Genomic DNA, 16,556 nt, shown 5'->3' with positions numbered 1-16,556 from the left:
GCATGAACCACCAGGACCCAGCTCCCTGAATAAATTTTAGAATGCTTCAACAGACCATCAGAAGTAAATGCACCATTTATATTACATCTTACAAGATCAGTTTTCTTTCTTTCTTTTTCTTTCTTTCTTTCTTTTTCTTTCTTTCTTTCTTTCTTTCTTTCTTTCTTTCTCTCTCTCTCTCTCTCTCTTTCTTTCTTTCTTTCTTTCTTTCTTTCTTTCTTTCTTTCTTGTTGGTAGTGGGGCTTGAACTCTGGGCCTGGGTGTTGTCCTGAGCTCTTCAGCTCAAGGCTACTGCCCTACCCCTTGAGCCACAGCACCACTTCCAGTTTTCTAGTGGTTAATTGGTGACAAGAGTCTCACAGACTTCAGTGCCCAGGCTGGCTTTGAACCTCTATCCTCAGATCTCAGCCTCCTCAGTAGCTAGGATTACAAAAGTGACCCACAGGTGCCCGACAAGATCAGTCAGTATTTTCTGGTAAAGCCTGACCTTTTGGTCTTTCTGTCCCCCTAGAAGATTTTTATTTCACATCACGCAGGAAAGAGAAGGGAACTCTTGCTGTGGATCCAGCCAGGCCTGGCAGGGAACTGAGAATTGCTCATGTCATCTTGTGGTGATTTTTTTTTTTGGCGGAGCTAGTCAAGCTCAAATATTACAATCTTTCTGTTCCTGGAGCCCGGCTTCTCTGCCCTCATTACAAATAGGGCAAAATGCCGCTTGGCATCTCCCACTGTTTATTTAGCTCTTTAAGAAATGAAACCTTAATCCGTGTACAATTTCTCAAAGCCTTTCTTTCAATATTTTAAGAAGTGACTTCGTGTGTCAAGGAAGCTGTACTGTGGGCTGGGGCAGCCTCTGGGGGTGCTCATCCCTGCCCCCCCCAGCTCACCCCGCCCTCAAGGCTGGTTCTTGCAATAGAACAAGAAACCTGCTCGGAATAGGTCAGTCTTGTGACAGCATTTGTTGGACTGGACTGAATCAAACAAGACTGGGCTGCTGGTACACCTGGGGGCCCTGGGAGGCTGGAGAGTCTGGAAACAGGAGTTCTGCTTTAGCTCTGGCCCTCTCTTTTTTTTTTTTTTTTGGCCCCTTTCTCTTTCTGGCCCCGCTCGCTCCGGCCCGGCTAGGCCCCCTTTCTAGCTCAGGCCCCGCTCGCTCCGGCCCGCTCGCTCCGGCCCGGGTCGCTCCCGCACGCTCCGGCCGGCCAGCTCTCGCTTGCTCCTGGCTCTGCTCGCTCCGGCCCCTTCTCGCTCTGGCCCCGCTCGCTCCGGCCTCGCTGGCTCTGGCTCGGCTCGCTCCCGCAAGCTCCGGTCCTGCTCGCTCCGGCCCCGCTCGCTCCGGCCACCACTCGGTTGGGCTCTGTTCACTTCAGCTCAGCTCGCTTCTTTCGCTCTCTGTCGCCGTCGCAGTCTTGTCTCTGCCACTGTTCCGGTTTGGTTGTGTCTCGTCTCTGCCACTTCCGGCTTGGTTGTGTATGTGGGATACCGAGGAATCGAACCCGGGTCTTTGTGCATGCTAGTCAAGCACTTTAACCGCTAGGCCAAACTCCCGGGCCCTAGCTCTGGCCCTCTCTTGCACTGCTGCTGATGTTCAGTGTGCTCTCGCTGGGCCTCTACTTTCCCATCTGTGGAGTGGGTAGATTGTCCAGGTGGCCTCAGGTCTTGGCCACGGTTGGCTATGTGTATGTATGATGGGTGCCTCTGACTGCTCCTACCACTCCTACAGAGGACAGGTGACCCCAGAAAGATGGGGATGGGCCATGAGTGCCTTTTGCCCAAGGAGGGAAGGCCAAGAAGTGCATGTGGAACTGCTGGCGAGTCCATTGCGCTCTTGTTTTTGTTCCCTGCCCCACTGCCCATGGGCTGCTGATGAAGCAGACCAGGTCAGGCACAGCAGGGAGCAGAATGGAGGGAGGAGCTAGGGCCCCTCATCCTACACCCCCAAATCCTCCCTCTACACCCCACCTTCTAAACATTCCAAATAGTGACTCCCTGCGGACCAAGCTGTGGAGCCAATGAGGCCTGGACCGCTCTGGCTCCTCTAGCTGCCATTCAAGCGATGTGTCCACGTGCAATAATGTCCTCCTAGCCCACGGTGCGAAGTGAGCTTCCTGCCTCAGCAGCACTGCCAGCAGCCTGCTGATACTCCTCTCCTCCTCCCAGGAGCAGCACTGGGGGCTTCCTCTGAGGGTGCTGATGTCACCATGCCAGACAGCCAGTGACACACCATCCATCTCTCTATCCGTCCATCCATCCATTCATCCATCCACCCATCCATCCACCCATCTGTCCATCCATCCATTAACCTGTCTGTCCATCCATTCATCCACTCATCCATCCACTCTGTTTGGTCTTGAGTTCCACCCATTCATCTGTCTGTCCTTCTGCTCATCCTTTCATCCATCTGTCCCTCCATCCATCTGTCCATCTGTTCATCCACCCATCCCTCTGTTCATCTATCAGTCCTTTTGTCCATCTGTCCATCCAGCCATCCATCCATCCATCTGCCTATGCACCTATTCATGCATCCATTCATCTCCCTGTCCATCGACCCTCCACCTGTCTGCCCATTCATCCGTCATCCCTCCACCCACCCACCCATCCATCCCTCCATCCATCCATTCATCTTCCCGTCCATCTGTCTGTCCATTCATCCAGCATCCATCCACCCAAAGTTCCAACGACCCTGGTCTTGATCTGAAGGCCATTTTGTCCCCACGGCCTTTCCTCACATGCAAACAGAGGAAGAGCTGGTTGTCTCTGCAGGTTCAGGCAACATGGAGTGAAAGCAGAAGCTCCTCCCGGCAAAGGGAGCAGACGGTCGGCGCCCAGGCGCCCGGGGCACAGCTCCGGGTTGGGGAAACCCAGGGAGGGGACTGGGCTGAGTGGCCCTGGAGGGACCCAGAGGACGCGGCCACAGAGGCGGGCGGGCCCTGCGTTACCGATGTCCGCCGATGGGGGGCAGCAGAGGCCGCGGAACGCTCAGGTTCCGCAGGGCTGGGGTGGTGATGGATGAGCGAAGGAGGAGTGGTTTGGCGGCGTCCCGCCCCACCTCCTTCCCGCAGGCCACGCCCACAGGACGCCCCGCCCAGGTGGAAGTTCTGGGCACTAATTCAGTCCCTTTGTCTCTCATCGGTCTGTCTCTTCTGTGTCTCTGTCTCTCCCCATCCTGTCACCTGACAAAATATTTTGTTCAAGATGTTGACAACTGCCTTAATGCCATAGACACCTGCTGAGCCAGCCGTGGGGACACACAAATAACAGGATTGTCACAAACTTGGAATAATTGGTGGAATGCATCGTGACTGAAGAAAACACAGAAGGTGTTTGTGCTACCCACTGGGCCCACTGTTTAGCTCTACCCTTCCTGGTAGCCCTTTGGAAAAGGGCTTGTCTCTGGCCATCAAACCTACCAGGTGCTCAGAAAGAGGGAGCTTCTAAGTTCCTCCCATCCCTGCTGGTTCACTCCAGGGTTTTCTGGAGGACTCCACAGACTCTCTGGCATAGCTGTCCTTATCCTGGGAGATACAGCCACAAAGACAGGACTGCAAATGGGATGTGGTGGCAGCAGATGGCAAGGCCTGGTTGCCCAGAGCTCTCCCTGCTATACTCAAGGAACAGGCCAGGGGTTGATTGTTTCTTCTTTTTTTCTTAACTTAAAACAAAACAGGATGCCTGGCACCAGAGCCCCATACCTGTAATCTTAGCTACTCAGGAGGTTGAAATCTGAGGATTCAGATGGAAGCCAGCCAAGACAGGGGAGTCTGTGAAATTCATTTTTTTTTGTCTTTTTTCTTTTTTTTGCCAGTCTGTCTCTGGCCCTGAAATTCTTTTTTTTTTTTTTTTTTTTTTGCCAGTCCTGGGCTTGAGCTCAGGGCCTGAGCACTGTCCTTGGGCTTTCTCAAGGCTAGAACTCTACCACTTGAGCCTCAGCACCACTTCCGGCTTTTTCTATATATGTGGTATCAAGGAATTGAACCCGGGTCTTCGTGCATGCTAGGCAAGCACTTTAACCACTAGGCCAAACTCCAGGCCCTGAAATTCTTATCTCCAGTTAATCAGCAAAAAGTCAGAACTGGAGGTATGGCTAAAGTGGTAGAGCACTAGCCTTGAGCAAAAGCTCAGGGACAGCACCCAGACCCTGAGTCCAAGCCCTAGGACTGGAACAACAGCAACAAAGAAACCCTAATAAACAAAAACAGGCACAAGGGCTTTCAGCTGCAGAGATCACAGGACCACAGTTGGGGACCCTGCTGGGCAGGGAGAACCCATCTCAGCAGTAAGCTGGGTGATGGTGGCACATGCCTATAACCCCAGCCATATAGGAGGCCCTAGGTAGGAGGATCAAGGTCAAACAAAATGAGGAAAAATGAGAACCTACCTGAACCTAATTCGGAAAAAGGGCTGGGGTTGTGGCTTAAATGGTAGAGCAAGTACAGGGGCTTGAGTTCAAACTCTAGTACTGCAAATAAATAAATAAATACAATAAATAAAAGCTCAAGCCGGGCACAAGGGCTCACAGCTGTAATCCCAGCTACTCAGGGGCTGATATCTGAGGGTTAGGATTCAGCAGCAGCCAGGGCACAGGAGTCCGTGAGACCCTTACCTCCGACGAACCACCAGAAACCCAGAAGTGGCCCTGTGGCTCAAGTGGTAGCGCCCTAGCCTTTGCCAGTCCTGGGGCCTAGGCTCTGTGCCTGATTGCTGACCTGGAGCTTTTGTGCTAAACGCTAGCACTCTGCCACTTAGAGCCAGAGCTCAACTTCTGGTTTTCTGGTGGCTCATTGGAAATCAGAGACGCTTGGATTTCCTGCCGGGCTGGCTTTGAACCGCTGTCTTCAGATGCTGGCCTCCTGAGTGTCTGGGATGGTGGGTGTCAGCCACCAGCGTCCGCGGTCCGGGCACAGGCGGGTCCTCCGCAGTCAGCCCCCCACAGCCCCCACGACCCGATCTGCCTCCAGGACGGGGAGGCGGCCAGGAGCCTCCGCATCTCCAGTTCTGGGCTGCTGCTTGGTGTGGTGGTGGTTACCCGTCGTCATTGATTTGGTGGTATTCAATGCACATAGGGGCTCGATTTCATGCAGGCAGATGATTCCTGTGTTTTAAGTCTGTTGCCCCCCCCCCGGCCCCGCCCCAGTCCTCTCTCTTCTCCCCTCCGCTGCTGCATTTCATTTTACTTCCCTCTGGCTCTCAGTCCCCGGGGTACGGTGGCCTCTCACCGCCAGCGCGGATAGGAGACCCGGAGAAGGGCCCTACCTGGCGGTGTGATCAGCGGGTGAGTCTCAGGGGAGTCACCGCCAGTCCCTCCTCCCGCCGGCCCCGCCCCCTAGACGACAGGCTCCACCCACCACTTCCAGCCCCGCCCCATGCGGTGTAGGCCCGGCCCCTCCACTCCCGACCCCGCCTCACCCAGGCCACGCCCCTTAAGGTCAGGCCCCGCCCCTCGACTTCCGGCCCTGCCCCCTCCAGTGCAGGCCCCGCCCTGTCCACTGCCTCCCTCCCCTCCCTCCACTGCTGACTCCCTGTTGATGCATGACTGCCCCTTACCATGCATGCTGTGTTGCCATCTATCAGGAGACCCATGCAAGGCCCTCCTCCTTGCTTGCACATTCCAGCATGGTACCAGGGGCCCGCCTCCAGGAGGCCCTCTCTTCCTTACCCTCCCTCTCTCTCTCTTTCTCTCTCTCTCCCCCTATTCTCTCTCTCTCTCTTCTCTCCCTCTCCTCACTCTCTCTCTCTGTCTCTTTGCCAGTCCTGAGCATGAACTCTGGGCCTGAGCACTGTCCTTGGGTTTTCTCAAGGCTAAAGCTCTACCACTTGAGCCACAGCACCACTTCTGGCTTTTTCTATGTATGTGGTACCACGGAATTGAACCCAGCCAGGTCTTTGTGCATACCAGGAAAGTACTCTACCACTAGGCCAAACTCTCATCCCCTCACCCCCCACCTTTCTGGTGGTACTGAGGTTTGAATACACTCTACCACTGAAGTTATAACCCCAGGCCTCTCTCTCTCTGTATGTATGTATGCATGTATGTATGTATGTGTATGTATTTATGTATTAGTGCAGAGGACTTTTCTTTGATTTATGAGACAGTCTTGCTCAAGACTTTGAGGCCTGCCTCATGATTCTCCTGCTTTTAGCTCTTGAATAGCTGGGATTACAGAAATGTGCCACCACACCCTTCTGGGGTACAGCTTCTTCTCCTCCTCCTCCTCCTCCTCCTCCTCCTCCTCCTCCTCCTCCTCCTCCTCCTCCTCCTCCTCCTCCTCCTCCTTCTCCTCTTCCTCCTCCCTCTCCATCTTCTTCTTCTTCTTTTTTGTGGGTCATGGAGCTTGAACTCATGGGGCCTGGGTGCTGTCCCTGAGCTCTTCCACTGAAGGCTACCACCCTACCCTTGAGCCAAGCCCCACTTACTATTTTCTACAGGTTAATTGGAGATAAGAGTCTCAGGTCCTTTTGTGCCCCAGCTGGCTTTGAACTTTGATCCTCAGATCTCAGCCTCGTGAGTAGCTAGGATTACAGGTATGAGTCACTGTGCCTAGCTGGGTACAGCTTCTTGACAGAGCAGATTCCTGCTTGGAGTGTACACAGACCTCTGTGCTGGCTGCTCATGGTGGGGGTGGGGTGATAGAGGTGAGGCAGGAGGGATCTGGAGGAAGATTCTAATCCGCCCCAATGTCGCCACACACACACTGGGGCTCTGGTGGAGATGGGCTAAAAGAGCAGGTAGAGTGTCAGTACTCTGGTTTGTCTTCATCCTTTTCTCCCTCTGCCAGCACTCTGTCGTCATCATGGCTGCAGCTGGCTCCTTCCACAGCTCCCAAAGGCTGTGCCCCCCACCCCTATCCCAGAGGTGACTCTCTAGATGCAGAAGCCAAAAACATGCTCAGGGCTGTGACTTAAATTTGTTAAAGCCCATGAGCCCTCCCACACGGGGGGCCCAGGCTATGCGACCCTTTTAATCTTGTTGGGTCTTAGAGATAATTTGTTTAGCTGTGCTGAACAGCACAAGGTTAATTCAATTGGACTCGGGTTGTTTATTTGTGCCTGGATTTGGTAAGTGTCACTGGAGTTACATGAAGTCTTTATTATGGGGTGAAATGGCTTCATTAGGGTGATGCTTGACCCCTCCTCCTCCGGCCTGCCTGTGGCTGAGGGGCTGGACACAAGGCCTGCGAAATAGCATGCCCACCTCAGAATAGCAGACTGGGGCTTGTCACCAAGGTGACATGTCAGTCTGCTTTCCTCGAGGGCCTTGAGTGTGTGTGGGTATGAGTGTGTATCCTGGGGCTTGAACTCAGGGCCTAGGCACTGTCCCTTTTTCACTTAAGGCTAGCACTCTACCACTGGAGCCACAGCGCCACTTCCTGCTTTTTGCTGGTTCATTGGAGCTCAGAGGCTCATGGACTTTCCAGTCCAGGCTGGCTTCAAATTGCACTGTGCTCCTCCGCCCGCGGTCTCCCGAGTCTCCAGGACTCCAGGGCTGAGCCAGCAGTGCCCACCATGGCCTCCCCCTCTCCGTCTGCCAGGATGGCTGTGTGGCAGTGAAGTTCATGCCGGGTGGGGTCCCTATCCATCAGAAGAGCTCAGATGTGGCTGGCCTCTGTTTCCTGCAACCTCCTTCTGGGGCAGGGGAGCAGTAGTCAGGGGAACCCCAGCCCCGTGGTCTGCAGGAAGGATCCTCAGGCTTCCCTGTGTCCCCACTTTCCGAGCCACACACCTGCCTCTGGTACTTGGGCTGGGCTGCTGTGCAGGGTGGCAGTGGTCTGGGGTGCAGGCTTCCCACTGGAGGGTAGAGTTAGTGAGGTCAAAGGGATGAGAGGGGGATGTCAGATGCTCCCTACAGCTGGGGCTGTGAAGGGGTTGGCGTGCTGAGATTCCCCCAAGGTGGGCCATGTACCCCATCTGAGCAGAAGGGCAGAGTTCACCCACAGGGTGTACCAGGCAGCTTCTCCGGAGAGGCCCACCTTCCCTCGGTGAACACCCGGTGTTCTTACCTAAGAACTCAGGGGCTCCTGGTCGTCTAGGATGCTGGTTCTGCAAAATGATGGGAGAATTTGAGGCCCAGAGAGGGAACTCAGCCATCACCTTCATTGCCACTTAGACTTTGGGGCTTCCTACGAGGATGTGCTGGGGATGGAACCGGGGCCTCCCGAATGCCAGCCGAGGGGTTTCCCCTGAGCAGCACCCCAGCTCCACAAGATCACAAGGACTTATTGCACTGTGGACAAGGGGCAAAGGGGTCAGGTTGCTGAGCAGTCAATCCCTGCCCCCACACTGGCCAGCTGGCTGGCAGATGTCATGCCAGGGTCACCACAAGGGCATGTTTTCCACCTGCCCCCCAAGCTCTGCCCTTCATATGGGGCCCCAGATTTCCCTGCTCCACCCCCCAAGCCTGCCATTTCCTCCCACGTCAGCCAGAATCCTAGTCCCCAGGACTCTGCCTCCTCAAATACCATCTTCTTCCTCATCACCATAATTTTGCATTTGTAGGTTAAGCTGCACCTGGGGCTTGCCGGGATCTGCTAAGTCTCTGCGCTCATGGCTCATCTCCAAGCCACCTCAGCCTTCCCTGTTTCTCCAGGCAGCTGGGGACAGGGTGTCCTGGGGCCCTCCCCCCAGACCACGTGTGTGCCTGTGCAGAGGGTGGGGGGGAAGGAGCAGAATAAAGGATTCCAGGCTCCCCAACCGAGTCCATCTGTAAGGGAAGGAAGGAGGCTGTACCCCAGTTACAGGAAAGATTGTGTCACCCCACAATCCATGTCCCATCTTTCTCCAGAGCTTTCCCTCTAGGGTGGGGAGTGAGGGAGGAGAAGCAAAAACATCTAACATCAACATGTTCTAGCACTTTCCACAGCTCCTGCAACATTTGCCCATGGTACCCCAAAGCTTCCCACACTGCTATGCAGCTTATTTTGTCCCCCAGAACACTAGAGCTCCCAGAAGGCCTGCGATAGCCCTGATCAGTACGCAGTGAGGGTAGATGAGGGTAGAGGTAGGGCAATGAAAGCCCAGATCTTGGAGTCACAGTGTCAAGTCGTAGGATCTGCCACAGGAACCTGCCACAGGGCTTAGTGAAGAGAAGGCAACTCTTCTGGGACTCCTGGTGGAGCCAGGCCACAGGATGGACGCTGCTCCCTGGCAAGAGACACAGACCAGGCAAGACAGGAGGCAGAGACCCTGAGGAGAGGATCAGTTGCTGGATTCTCAGGAGCTCAGCTGGTGCAGCTGATGGACTGGCCAGCCCTGCCTGCCTGGCCCAACCTGACTCAGGGCAGGCTGGATAAGGCCCATCAGACCAAAGGTTACAAGACACTGGGGGCTGGGGGGAAGGCTGTGTGAGGCCCTGTCAGCTGGAGCCATCCAGCCTGGCATCCTGAGTTAACCAATGACCTGCCCTGGACCGCTTTTCTCTACTCTGATGGACATGGGGTATAGCTGGGGTGAGGTCCTCAGTGCTGGCGGTCCCGGACCCTCCAGCTGAATGCCAGGCTGGCAATCAGAACCCAGAACAGGAAGCCTCTATGCTGTATGCTAGAGCTATAGGACCTGGCGGTCTGTCAGCCCGTAAACCTTCCATCTGTGGGTCTTCACAGGGACCCATCTTTCTTCAGCTGCAGCAAATCCTACTGTTTCTTATTATCTTCATCACCTCTGCTCCCCATCATTTCTTACTTGGCCAGTTTCTAGAACTCCCCATCACTCTCTCACTGCTATAAGGCTATTGCTGCCCCTCTTCATGTTACCTGCTCAGGACACTGTACTAAGGATAAAAATCATAAGCCAAGCCAAAGGCTGTACAGGAAAAGCCTTTTATTAGATAGGCCTAATGAGGCAGCACTAGGGGGCAATACCGGAGAGTGTCAGCCAGATCACTCAAAAAGTGAGCATAACAGTTTGTTTATATAGTTAGAAAGGGGATGTAGCAAGGTCTTTATATCAGAACCCTTCATGCAAATGAAGAAGCATGTTTGCACCAATCATAGCACAGCCTTTCCTGTAAAAGACTGTATACCAAGTGCGAGATGGCCATTCATGCAAATGAAGAACTGTGTTCACACCAATCACAGCAGAGCCTTTCATGCAAATGAGGATTTGTATTTTCACCAATCACTGGCTTTTTCTTAGGCTCCAGGGGAAATTCTCTCTCTCTTTCTCTCTCTCTCTCTCTCTCTCTCTCTCTCTCTCTCTCTCTCTCTCTCTCTCTCTCTCTCTCTCTCTCCTCTCTCCTCTCTCCTCTCTCCTCTCTCCTCTCTCCTCTCTCCTCTCTCCTCTCTCCTCTCTCCTCTCTCCTCTCTCCTCTCTCCTCTCTCCTCTCTCCTCTCTCCTCTCTCTCTCTCTCTCCTCTCTCTCTCCTCTCTCTCTCCTCTCTCTCTCCTCTCTCTCTCCCTCTCCTCTCCCTCTCCTCTCCCTCTCCTCTCTCTCCTCTCTCTCTCCTCTCTCTCTCTATGGCTGCTAGAGTTCACCAAGGCATAGCAGAAAGTCGGACACACACTACTGGAAAGCCCAGGCTGAGGTAATGCCTTCTGCAGCTGGAGCTGTACTTGGAGAAGCAAGCAACTGGGCATGCAGGGCTTTGTGTTCAAAGCAGCTGAACTGACGGGTGAGGGCAACCAGCCAGCTGCTTGGGGGCCAGTCCTGGGCTCAGGGCAGCAGGGGAGGTCTGTCAATCAGGAGTCAAATTGCCCCAGTGCTCAACATCTTAGCTCACTGAGAGGAAAATAAACATTAAAAGGGGTGCTTACACTAAGGCCTACCATTAACATTAGCAGTGATTTAACAACAGTATTTAACAGTGCTCTACTCTTAGCCAAACTCCCCTGAGGAGAGGAGAGTTGGCTCATTTTATCTGTCTCTCTAGGGCCTTAGGAAGCTGTCACCAGGAGTGGTGATCCGGACCCCCACAGGGGGAAGGACAGATTGATAGGAGCCTCCTGAGCTTTTCCCAAAGGTTGCCTATCTTCCTGAGATTGTCCCGTAGCCTGTATGCCCACCCACTTGAGGGCCAGGACCCCAGCCAGACATGGGTGAGAAGAGGACCTGGATCTGCCTGTGGGAACTGTTAAATCCATAACCATCTGCGTCTGGGACCATGAGGGGGATGGGAGAGTGGGTGGGGGTTCAGAATGAGCACTCTCCCATCCTCTTTTTTTTTGTTTGTGGGTCAATGTGGCTTGTACTCTGGGCCTGGGTGCTGTCCCTGAGCTCTTCAGCTCAAGGCTACCACCCTACCCCTTGAGTCACAGCACCATCTCGAGTTTTCTTGTGGTTAATTGGAGATAAGAGGCTCACATTCTTTAGTGCCTGGGCTGGGTTTGAACTGTGATTCTCATATCTCAGCCTCCGGAGAGGGAGGACTACAGGCCTGAGTGGCCGACACCTGGCCAACACTGCCTCTTTTTGTTTGCTTGTTTGCTCTTTTTGTTGGTCTTGGGACCTGAACTCAGAGCCTGGGTCCTTGAGCTAAGGCTAGGATGCTATCCTTTGAGCCACAGCACCACTTGGCTTTTCTGGTGGTTCATGGTGGGGAAGAGTCTCACCAATTTTCCTGCCCTGGCTGGCTTCCAACTATGACCCTCAGTCCTGAGTAGCTAGGATTGCAGGTGTGAGCCACATGCACCCCTCCCCCAACCCTTCTCTTACTCAGCTTTTTTTTTTTTTGTGCCAGTCCTGGCTTCAGCTCAGGGCCTGAGCACTGTCCTTGGGCTTTCTCAAGGCTAGAGCTCTACCACTTGAGCCTCAGCACCATTTCTGGCTTTTTTTTTTTTTTCTATGTATGTGGGACCGAGGAATCGAACCTGGGTCTTTGTGCATGCTAGGCAAGCACTCTACCACTAGGCCAAATTCCCAGCCCCTCTTACTCAGCTTCTTAAAAGATAAGGACCAGCCAATCTGCCTGATCTCGGGGAGAAACTCAAGTCAGGGAGACAGGTTCAAGCAATTTGATCTCATTATTGGACTGAGAATTGTCTCTGTGGTTTCCTGGCAAGCCCTTGGGGCCTGGGCCTTCCTTACCTAACTCTTCCCATTATCATTACTTCATTAGTGAGCGTGCACGGTGGGCACCGAGGGGCTTTCCTCCAGAAAAAGCCTTGCAAACATCAATGACTAAAAATTAATTAAATGCTTCTACCTCTGGATGCCCGGCAGCTGTAACGTGCCTTAGTGCCAGCCAGAGGAGAAGTGCCAAGTGTCTGCCGGCCCCCTCTCCCTGCCCAGGCTACACCCCAAGTGCTCTGAAAGTGGGGACATCTCACGATGCAGCATGACAGAAATGGGATATTTGGGGAAGCAGAGTGATAGCCCAAATAGCGAAGTTCAAAGCGTTTCCAGCTGGCAGTTCTAGCCCCCAAACTCAGAAAACGATGAGAAGGGACATAGTCCACCAGAACCAGGAGCTCGTGATTCTTAAAGGACCCCCCCCCTCAAAATGCAAGGAGATGAGGCTGAGAAAAGCATGTTAACCAGAAAGAACAGCATGGGCAAAGGTCCTGTGGTTGGACAGTGTGGAGGCAATGGACAAGGGAGGGTCCTGTAGCTGCTATCATGAATGACCCCAAGCTGGGACAGACTGAAACAACAGAGCAGCTAAGACCTCAGCTGAGGGGGCCTAATGTCAAAGTGTGGGTGTGCTGAGTCCCCTCAGATGCCCTGAGAGAGAAGTGGCATTGGGCCTCTCTTCAGTGGCTGGTGGCTCCAGCAATCATTGGCTGTCAGATCGTGGCTGGGTGTCCTTCCAGTCTCTGCCTCCACCTGCATGTGACTGTCTAGGCTCTTCCTGTTTGTCTTTGTCTTTGGATTTGGGATTAAAACCTATCTAGGGTGATTCTGAATTTCATCTAAAAACATCTTTATCCCAAATAAAGAGAGAGAGAGAGGGAAGGAGAAAGAGAGAGAGAGAGAGAAGAGAGAGAGAGAGAGAGAGAGAGAGAGAGAGAGAGAGAGAGAGAGAGAGAGAGAGAGAGAGAGAGAGAGAGAAGTCACAGGAGGCCTGTGGGAAACACACACCGAAGACAAATCTCAGTCTACCAAATGGACTTTGCCATAAAACACGCCTCCCAAATCCGGGGGAACCCTGGCCTTGTGGCCCCAGCAGGGAGGCTGAGCACTTAGAGAGGGGCGGCTGGGCCTTCTTCGGGTCAGCCAGGGCAGGCCCGTGCTGGGTGGACATCTGAGTTGTGTCTGAAGGACAGGTAAGAGCTGTGATTCCCCTTGCAAGGCTGGGGGAGCCCCCCCATCAGGGTCCTGGTGTTGGAGGATAGGAGGATGGGAGACTGCCGGAGGTGGTAGGCGAGGATGAAGAGGGGAAGGAGCGACCTTTTATATTCCAGATCACATGGAGTCAATTTGCTCTCCAAGTTCAAGAGAATTCCTGAGTAGGCAGCAATGCGATTTCCTGGTAACAGCTGTTACCGTGGGGGTTCAACCAGCACACTCATTTTTAGACACAAAGAGGTGATGCACCCTGTCTCTCCCCACCGCCGGCCCAGGACTGCATCCCGCTGCATTGAACAACCCAGGCACTCAGTGCTCACCTGGCCCACAGCTATCTTGAACCGCTTGGATGCTCTGAGTGACGGGGGGCTCACTACCTCCCAGAGCAACCAATGTTATCCTGGTGGCTGTGCACAGCACACCTGCTTTGCCTGATTCTGCTCTGTCAGCCAGGCACCAGGGGCTCACGCCGGTAATCCAAGCTGAGAGCCTGGAATACAAGGAGGCTGAGAGCTGTTGGGTTGATGTTTGAAACTACCCAGGTTGGGGTGGTGGTGGTGGGGAAGGTTATGAGTCTCCATCTCCAAAGTAGCCAGCAAAACTCTAGGCTGGAGATGTAGCTCAAGTGATAGAACACCAGCCTTCGTGAGCAAGCTATGCAAGTACAAGGTTCTGGGTTCAAGTCCTGGTACAGAAACAAAAGACTGATTCAGTGCTATCCCCTGGAGACACTCCAAAAAACTCCCTGCCTTGTGCTGTTGTCAGTCAACTCTTTAAACTTTGGGTATGACTACCTCCATTTTTTTTTTCCTTTGGTGGCACTGAGGTTTATATGTATAGCACTGACTGCTAGGTGGGTGCTCTACCACTTGAACCACACCTCCTGACCTTTGCTTTATAGTTCTGTCCCCAGAACTGTGAAGCAGAAATAGAGAAAGAAAGAAAGAACGAAAGAGAGATAAAGAGAAGGAGGGAATGAGGGAAAGAAGGGAAGAAAGAAGGAAGGACAGGAGGGAGGGGAGGGAGGGAGGGAGGGAGGGATATGTGTGTACAGGTGGCCACTGCACACCGCTGCGCCGTGGCTTTCACGTAAGAGAATTGGGCCGTCGATGAATTATATCTTAACAAAGCTGTTAAGCTAACCTTCACAGGATGGTTAAGAGTATTAGTTATTTTCTGTAAAATATTTCAAAGAGTGCCTGGCACATGCTAAAGACTCAATAAATGTTAGCTATTTTTCAAAGAAGAAACTCCTGCCTGGAAATCCAGCCGCTTATGAGGCGAAGACCGGAGATCAATGAAGCAAGGAGCTGGAGGCCGGCTGGATGGCACAGCAAGACTCCCGCTCAGAGGTAACAAGAAAAATAATTAGGGGGTGGGGGAAGGGAAAGGGGGACACAAACATGAGAAGGGGTATCAATGTTCAAGAAGTAATGTACCCACTACTGACAAAATGTAACTATAACCTCTCTATACATTACCCCAACAATAAAATTAAAAAAATAACAAGGGGTCGGGAGTTTGGCCTAGTGGTAGAGTGCTTGTCCAGCATGCATGAAGACCAGGGTTCCATTCCTTGGTATCACATACATAGAAAAGTCAGAAATGGTGCAGTGGCTCAAATGGTAGAGTGCTAGACTTGAGGAAAGCCCAAGGACAGTGCTCAGGCTTGAGTTCAAGTCCCAGGACTGGCAAAAAAAAATAATAATTATTGTTTTTAAGTCCCCTAGGAGGATGGCTGGAGCTCATGGTACTGGGATTTGAACTCAGGGACTTGTATTCTTGCCTAGCTCTTCCATTCAAAGCTGGCACTCTACCATTTGATCCCACAACTCCATTTCTGTCTTTCTGCTGGTTGGTGTTAGGTGTGCCTGGGAAAAATGGCCCCCTTCCCCACTCTTCTTCCTGGGTCTACAGGTGGCCCCTCCCCATGAAGCCTGGCCAGTGATTGTAACACAGGTAGCTGGTGCATGGGAGGGGGAGTTACCCTCCCCTGCTCTGAGGTCATCTCTGCATTGGCTGTGGCCACAGCTCCCTGCCCTCTCCCTACATTAACCCCAGTCCTGCCAGAAGTCGCCCCCTTTACCCTTTTCTGCCCTCTTTTCCCCTTCTTCCCTTCCTTCCTCTCTCTGCCCTGCCTCCATCTCGTGTGGGGAGGCAGTATGCTGTCCCCCCCATAAACGATTTTCTGCCTGAATTGTGTGGTGGTTTCCTTTAAGTTAAACCTTACATAATGGCACTGAGACCTAGGAGGAGGCAGAGTCAGGAGCCACTGGATCCCCTCTTTTCTCTTTCTGAGGGCCAATCTGCCATCTGCTTCCTTGACTGCCCCTCCTTGAACCAAACAGCCCATAGCTGGAGGAACCCCACCTGGAATTTCTTGTCTTTACTTCTGATCTCCCACCTTGTTTTAAAGGTTTTCTGGTAACTGGCTCTATAGGTCAAAGGAAAAATAACATTTTATAAGCTAGAGCTTATGAATAAAGTTGGTATGTAACTAAATTGACTGTGATTTTAAGATCAATACATTGATATAAAATCAGCATCTCATTTTTTATATCCTATTAATTGTGCACTATACATCTGTCAAGTTTTGAATGTGTTTCCCAAGTATGGAAGCCACCTTGGATACGGGGCTGATGTAATTTCAACCTTTAGTATTTTTTTTTTGCCAGTCCTGGGCGTGAGCTCAGGGCCTGAGCATTGTCCTTGGACTTTCTCAAGGCTAGAGCTCTACCACTTGAGCCTCAGCACCACTTCCGGCTTTTTTCTATGAATGTGATACCAAGGAATTGAACCCCAGGTCTTGATGCATGTTAGCAAGCACTCTACCACCAAGGCCAAACTCCTGGTCCTACTTTTTAAAATTTTTTTTAAAGTAGTATCTTAAAATGTTATATTCAAGCTAGGTGTGGTGGCTCACACCTGTAATCCTAGCTACTCAGGAGGCTGAGATCTAAGAATCGCAGTTCAAAAGCCCAGCCTGGGCACTAAAGTCCGTGAGACTCTTATCTCCAGCTAACCAACAGAAAGCCAGAAGTGACATTGTTGGGTGGCAAGGGGGGTAGGGTGGTAGCCTTGATCTGAAGAGCTCAGAGATAGTGCTCGGGCCTCAGAGTTCAAGTCCCATGACAAAAGAAGAAGGAGGAGGAGAGAGGAGGAGGAGGAGGAGGAGGAGGAGGAGGAGGAGGAGGAGAGAGAGAAGAAGAAGAAGAAGAAGAAGAAGAAGAAGAAGAAGAAGAGAAGAGAAGAAGAAGAAGAAGGAGAAGAAAAAGAAGAAGAAGAGGAAGAGGAAGAGGAAAAAGGAGGAAGAAAGAGAGGAAGGAAGAAGAAGAAGGAGA

This window comes from Megascapheus bottae, chromosome 3, assembly GCF_031878675.1.
Source record: "Megascapheus bottae isolate mThoBot1 chromosome 3, mThoBot2.hap1, whole genome shotgun sequence".
Classification (NCBI taxonomy): domain Eukaryota; kingdom Metazoa; phylum Chordata; class Mammalia; order Rodentia; family Geomyidae; genus Megascapheus; species Megascapheus bottae.
The sequence above is the reverse complement of the archived record's forward strand: the minus strand, read 5'-3'. Positions refer to the sequence as shown.